Below are 7,760 nucleotides of genomic sequence, written 5' to 3' on the forward strand. Positions count from 1 at the left end.
TGGTGGAAAAACCATTCTGATTTTCCTATAAACCCCCCATATATTCAAATATTTTAAAATGATATGCATATGGAAAAGTTCCCCGCGATGAGTATCCTCTAAATATGAAGTTTGGTTGAGATCTATCCAGCCGTTTCGACGTGATGGTGGAAAAACCATTCTGGTTTTCCTATAAACCCCCTGTCTATTCAAGGATTTTAAAATGATATGCATATCAAAACCTTCTCCGGGATGAGTATACCCTAAATATGAAGTTTGGTTGAGATCTATCCAGCCGTTTCGACGTGATGGTGGAACAGACACACAGACAGACAAACAGAAACTATTTTATTTATATAGATTTTTACACTCGTTCTTCACCCCCTTTCCATCCCCGCCCAAAGGAGTCCTATGAGTGCCTTACACAACAGTATATTTTTTCCCAGATATTAAGTCTTATTTGTACCTATTTTGGTCCCTAACCGACGGAAAAATTCCAAGATGTTCAAATTTTTCACTTTTTACCCCCCAAAGATATCGAAATATGGAGGCAATTTTAATGACTGTGCAGACATTCCTTTTGAGCTATTTTTTGGCTAAACGGTAAGTCGTATCACAAAACGGATGGCACAATGTCCCTTCAATTCGGAGTCAAGACCTCAAGAATATACGAAGTTAGAAATTCCAGTCATAGTCGAATTGGGAAGGATTTTTATAATAGCAAGCCCCTTACCTACTGCAATTCACAATCGAGTTGAGGAGTTTTAATTATAATAGCACTCCCCCTTGCCTACCACCAGTGTCAATCAAGCTCGAGAGTTTTCATTTTAAGGGCAGACCCCCTTACCTAGGGTCAATCGCAGTCAATTCGGAGAATTCCCATTTTAACGTAGGTCTTCTTCCCTATTCCCAGTCAGTGTCGATTTGGCCAGTTTTCATTATGTTGGCATGCCCCCATTTCTACTTCCAGATAATCAACAGTGTGCTTGGAAAAATTAAGTAACACTGATGATCTTCCCATAATTAGGAGTCTATTCGTTTATGGGATCAATTTCATTTAATTTGTCACCAGTACACGTACTGAAGCGAAGGAAGAACAGAGTCATTGAAGAACCTCTTGATAAACAATGTTTCGTGTTTTATTTTCTGGTGCACATATAAACAGGGACTTGCTGCTGCTGACTCGGGAACATGCGACGTACAGTTGCCCGTGGGAAAAGCAGGGTGATCTGAGGTCAAGTCCAGCAATACTCAACGTCTGGCCCTGGGATTTATTAATAGTCATCGCAAAGCAGAGGCTGACTGGAAACTGCAGACGCTTGAACTCAAACGGGTAGTTGGTTGGGATTAATGGTATCCGCGGGATAAGAACTGACTCTCCTTCACCGCATCCAGTCATGATAGTTGCCTCTATCACATGTTTGTGGAGGGCGTTTACCTGAAGTCTTGTCCCATTGCACAAATTAGGTGGGCTGAGATTGCGCATGAGTATGATTGGTGCGCCGATCTTTAAGGTAATTTTGTGCGATGGAAGCCCCGGAGCCGTTATAGAATTCAGGAACTCAGGAGGATAGTGAACTGCGTCGTCAGAGTTGATTACTTCATTGACAGACGTATAAACTGTCTCCTCGCCGTGGAACATTGTGAGGATAGTCGAATTAATGTACGCCGCTTGTTCATTAGTTGGAGTTAAGATCGCTCTGCAGCAGAGCCATGAGATGGGTTTGCTCCTAATATTTTCTACGTCCGGGTACACCGATGAAATGAGAGCTTCAAGGTTAGAAAGCGACAAACAAAATTCATCAGAAAGAGTAATGATCCCGTTACTGTCTCCCAGTGAGCCGTTCCCAATCGACAACAATATTTCAGTTAATGTATGTATGTTTTCATCACCACCTAGATGTACCCTCATATTCTGTGTCAGAGACAGTTTTTTGATATTTGGCCAAAGTGATGATCTCCTTAATGAAGCGTTCACTTCATCTGCTCTGCTCCCTCTTGGAACAACCGGTAACGTTTGACGAAAATCACCAGAAAAGAGGATAGGGACACCTCCAAAGAAGTTATCACTGTTTCGGATGTCCCGCAGCGTTCGGTCAACTGCTTCAATCGCCATTCTGTGAGCCATAGTGCATTCATCCCAAATTATAAGACTGCAGTCTTGCAGAACCTTGGATATGTTACTTTGTTTTGTGATGTTACATATTGGTGACTCTGTGCAGTCAAGATCTATAGGCACTTTAAACATCGAGTGAGCAGTTTTGCCACCGGGTAAAAGAGTGGCTGCGATCCCCGAAGAGGCTACTGCTACAGCAATCTTACTATCCTGTCTGATCTTAGACAACAGTAAGTTAATCAGGAATGTTTTTCCAGTTCCGCCCGGAGCGTCTAAGAAAAACATTCTACTTTCCTTATTTCTAACACAGTTTAATATTTCCCGATATACTACAGTCTGTTCATCTGTAAGTTTTGGTTCATTTAATAGAACAAAAGACCTTAACGCTTCTTTATTGTAATTTGTTTCCCTGAGATAGTCAGCATTTAACGTTTGTAAGATCTGAGGGGAAGGAAGGCCGTAAATGTTCAAAGGCTGACCGCCAATCGATAGAACGTATTCTTCGAGGTCTTGAAGACATCTGTCTTCCACATGGGCGATCATTTCACGAGCAGTACCGTCGTTACAGGGGGAAAGTTGTCGTAAGAAATCTTCTGCTAGGCTCTCCTTATATTTGTTCCACAGATCCAACGGATCAGAGAGACAGCAAAAGACTAACAATATGCCAAAAAGCCGGCGAAGTTTTGCTGGGCTTTGTGAAACTATCGCCTCCTTCAGTGTCTCTTCCCATTGAGAGTCATCCAGGAGTAATCCATGGGCTTTGCATGCACTCCGATATGTAGGGTGAAGTATGCCATTGACGGTGCGAAGGTCAGTGAAGGATGTTGGTCCCCTGACAGTGAACAGAAGCATGCGTAAATAGAAGCACTCGGAATTATTAGGATGGACTGCATACACTCGGCTAATTACGTGCTGCTTTCTAACGCCCGAAAATGCTACCACAGGTACTCCTTTCTTTCTTCTTACAAATGTACCTTGCTGTTTGTTATACGTATAGTAAGAGGGAACGTCTTCATACAACAGTGTCTTAGCAAAATCATCTGTCTGACATAAGTTAAAGAATGCCATTAAGGTGGTGTTACGTGGATTTTCTACTATGTCATGAGCCGTTTCTGCAGTAAAGACAATTCTTTGAAAATTTTGTAGATGAACATCTAAATGCATTACTGGAGGATACCTTTCATGGATAGGAAATGAAAGAATTCGCCAAACTGCTTCTGAGCTGGATATGTACCTTCCGCTCTGATACTGGCACACTTCATCATTTTTGTCTTGCAAACCTAAGACTGCCTGATCGCTTCCTTTGTTGATGTACTTACAGATGTATTTGATGGACTTAACACTGCTACAGTATTCAACATTGATGTGTGTTTTGAATACCCTAGACAAAACAGGACAGTATGGCACTATCCATCTATTATCCACTTCCATATCCTGTCCATTTATCATAAGGCGTGCAGTGAAGCCACCCATAGAAGGAATCCTGCGCTTGTAGGATGGGTACCCATCGTTCCCTGTGACAGTTTCATTGACGAATGCTCGTGGGTATCGTTTTGAGCATCGTCCACCTTTCATACATGGTGAGCCTACGTTGAAAGATCCGCATGGTCCATGGACCATGTGACATTTAACTATGTTAAAAAGCTGTGGATCTTTATCAGGATCTGGAAATTCAGCACTAATAACCTTATCAATATCGACGGGTCGTATCTTGTCCTCAAGCCATAATAATATGTGGGCGTGAGGCAAGCCACGCTTTTGCCATTCAACAGAGTACATAAAACAAAGAGTTGGCCCAAATATTTGTTCTCTGGTTAGTAAGTCCATGAGAGATTTTAATTTCATGTGAAATACACGTGTAATAATGTCGTGACGATCATTCGCTGACTGACCATTATATACGGCATTACCAATTTCTTCCCATTTTGGATTAGTTGTAGCTGTAATAAAAAGATCTGGACATGAGTATTTTCGCACATAACAGAGTGCATCTTGAGATCGCTCGTGCATATATCGGGGTCCTCCAGTGAAAGTGGACGGTAAAATGACTAACCGTCCCAAATCTGCCATGTTACCCTCGTCCTTCCTCAGGGCGTCTTTAAGGTGAATGTAGCTCTCAGCCCTTAATTCCCTTTGGTGTGTTCTGATATAGACTAACCTTTCAGTCTCTATTTTAGCATACATGTCTACCCAGAACTGATTGGACAGTTGACGGTAACAATGTAAGTAGTTTACCTCGCCTTGTCTTATCATTATACGATAAGAATAAAACTGAAGAGAAGATGTTTTCTTGAGAGGGGTCTTTAGTTCTCCGGTTCGTGGGTCTACGTGGTACAGTAGGAAGTGGTAGCCATCATCTCCACGAGGGAACATCAGGGGATATTGAAGAGCGTCGTATGATCGGTGGGTTTCAGATATTCGTCTCAGGCCCTGGTCTCTTGTCCGAAGCACGATGTCTCGCTTATCACATTCGTGTCCAACCAATATGACAGCTATCTCGTTTGTTGTCGGCTGATTATAACAGCCTCTGTGCTCACCAGCAGGAACTCGGTCGGCGTGGATCACAATCTTGTGGGTGTCACCGTCCGGCATTGTCTCTAGAGTTGTCTTCAGTTCCTTGACATATGGGTTCACATCATGTAACATGCCCTGCAAATCATTAACTAAATGGGTTTTTAAATTTGGTATTATTGCTGTTCTTTGATCTACCTGTGCTTTGTGGTCTGCAATGAAATATATTTGAAGATATTTAGAATTTTCATTGTTTGCAGGGAGAAGTGAACCTATTAAGTGGTATACTTGTCCTTGAATTTTGAATGTTGGCATAAAATTTCCTTCCACTACTTTAGTAGCTCCGAAGCTTGTCATTTGGAATGCGCTGTTGTAGGCTCGCACAAATCGAAGAAAATGGCGAGAGTCAGTATGCGTCCCATTTAACAGAGAAATAAGAAGTTCCGGTAGAGGAGTTAGATGATTTAATTTAATTTTTCCGGAAGAGCAGCACATTCCCTCTGGCTCTTGCTTCCATTTGAGAGCCCTACAGAAAGGGCACACTTTACTCAAAGACCCTATATGGGCTCTTGGATGGTAGTCGATAAGAGGGTTATAAGCAAATGCACTTCGCTGCTTTTCATGCCATGGAATCATATTAGGACACCTAGATTCAATTGACGTTGAATGTAATTCTCTAACATTGGCATGTCTCACTCTATCTTCATCTAACCGTCTGAGATATTCATCAGTGGTCTCTGATGAACGTCTTTCTGCTGCACGTTGTCTTTTCTCTTCCTGCTGGACATTTTGCATTTCGTTTAACGATGCGTAGGTACTTCGTCGTTGTGTTAACGCCTGAGAATATTCCTCCGCAGCTAGGTTTTCGCGTGTGAGGGAATGGTGCTCTCTGTCATGCTCCATTCGAGCCATCCGCTGATCCTCTGATTCTGTTTCTCTTAAACGCATCTGTCTAAATCTTTGCGATCTGAGTATTGCCTCGCGGTCTGAAGCAGTCTCAGAAGCCCTAGATGTGGACTGGCGTGCTCTCTGTGAGCGAAGCCTGGCCTCGCGCTCAGAAGCAGTCTCCGAATCACGGTCAGTGCTCTTCCTCAGTCTGTCTGCATTGAGTCTGGCTTCGCGGTCTGAAGCAGTCTCAGACGCCCTAGATGTGGATTGGCGTATTCTCTGTGAGCTAAGCCTGGCCTCGCGCTCAGAAGCACTCTCCGAATCACGGTGAGTGCTCTTCCTCAGTCTGTCTGCACTGAGTCTGGCCTCGCGGTCTGAAGCACTCTCAGACGCCCTAGATGTGGACTGGCGTGTTCTCTGTGAGCTAAGCCTGGCCTCGCGCTCAGAAGCACTCTCCGAATCACGGTGAGTGCTCTTCCTCAGTCTGTCTGCACTGAGTCTGGCCTCGCGGTCTGAAGCACTCTCAGACGCCCTAGATGTGGACTGGCGTGTTCTCTGTGAGCTAAGCCTGGCCTCGCGCTCAGAAGCAGTCCCCGAATCACGGTGAGTGATCTTCCTCAGTCTGTCTGCATTGAGTCTGGCCTCGCGCTCAGAAGCACTCTCCGAATCACGGTGAGTGCTCTTCCTCAGTCTGTCTGCACTGAGTCTGGCCTCGCGGTCTGAAGCAGTCTCAGACGCCCTAGATGTGGACTGGCGTGCTCTCTGTGAGCTAAGCCTGGCCTCGCGCTCAGAAGCACTCTCCGAATCACGGTGAGTGCTCTTCCTCAGTCTGTCTGCATTGAGTCTGGCCTCGCGGTCTGAAGCAGTCTCGGAAGCCCTCAATATCTTAACTTTTTTAGCTTTTGATATGGACCGTCCAATGTTAATTCGCTTCCTAGCAGGCATGATCAAAGGAACAGTCACAAAAGTGTCGAAACCCAATCAGTAACTCTGTAATGGGCAGCAAAGTGCATGTGGTGGTGATTATTTTCTGTTGGTGACGGTGGTGTTGGTGATTATTGTTTTAACAGGACGTACAATGGGGCAACTATCCTCTATTAACACTAATCAGAAGAAAACTGAAAGAGATCCGATACTTCGAAGAATGAAGTTATCGGCAAAATAAAGGGAAGGGCCGCAATGAGCTCGAAAATATCAAAAACAGAAACCCCTCCCAGAGCAGAAACTGGGAAGGCAGGAAGTACTAAGGGGTAATAGTCAACAAAATAAAGGTAGTTGTGATTATTGTTTCGAGAGGTAGTACAAATGCGCAACAATCTTCTGTTAACACTAATCAGAACGAAATATGAAGAGATGCGATACTTCGAAGAATGAAGATATCGGAAAAGGAAGATAAAGTCCACAAAGGGGTTAAAAATCGCAATCAGCAACAGAATTGAAATGGCCGTATTGGTGATTGTTTCAAAAGGAAGGACAACTCCTCAACAATCCTGCCTTATCACTAATCAGAACGAAATTGAAAGAGATCCGATACTTCGAAGAATGAAGATATCGGCAAAAGAAAGGGAAAGGCCGCAAAATGCTTCCAAATAACAACCACAAACCCCGCCCAGAAAAGAATTTCAGATGCAGTGGTTCCCAATGAAATTAGAGTATCCGAAAATTTCTAAAGTGGAAATAAATTAACGTACCGTCGCAACACTTCTGAAACAGGAAACAATATTTCAGATATTTTTAAACGCAATAACTGGCATGAACACTCACATAGATATGTTAACAATCTCAGTTAGAAAGTAACAATGTAATACAGAGAAGAACTAAGCGCCACCAGTGTGAATACCATTAAGCAGTCAAGTTCCTTTTGCTCAGAGCAATATTGATTTCGGTTACGCTTATCGACATGGATGATATAGACTGCTGAAGCTGACCGAAGTAGCTGTTGCCTGTGACTCACGGGTGGCCCAGATTGGTTGCGCAGTAGTGTCGTAGGACAGGTATCCTAATTAGGATAAAACCTTCAATACTGGCAATTTGAAGGTTTATGATGAGCCGAAATTATTATGTTATTATATTTATGTTTCGTGTCCATGGACGTATAACGTGCGGACGTACGGCACACAGATTTCCAATATGGCGTCAAGGAACAGCACCATTAGATCTCTGATGTAAAACATGTATAAATTCTATGTAGATTGTTTTAGAGAGCGATTGTTTTCTTTTTTGTATTCCGAGAGAGGCACTGAATGTTTTCTTCTATCTGACAGGA

The sequence above is a fragment of the Anabrus simplex genome, chromosome 6 (genome assembly GCF_040414725.1).
Source record: "Anabrus simplex isolate iqAnaSimp1 chromosome 6, ASM4041472v1, whole genome shotgun sequence".
Classification (NCBI taxonomy): domain Eukaryota; kingdom Metazoa; phylum Arthropoda; class Insecta; order Orthoptera; family Tettigoniidae; genus Anabrus; species Anabrus simplex.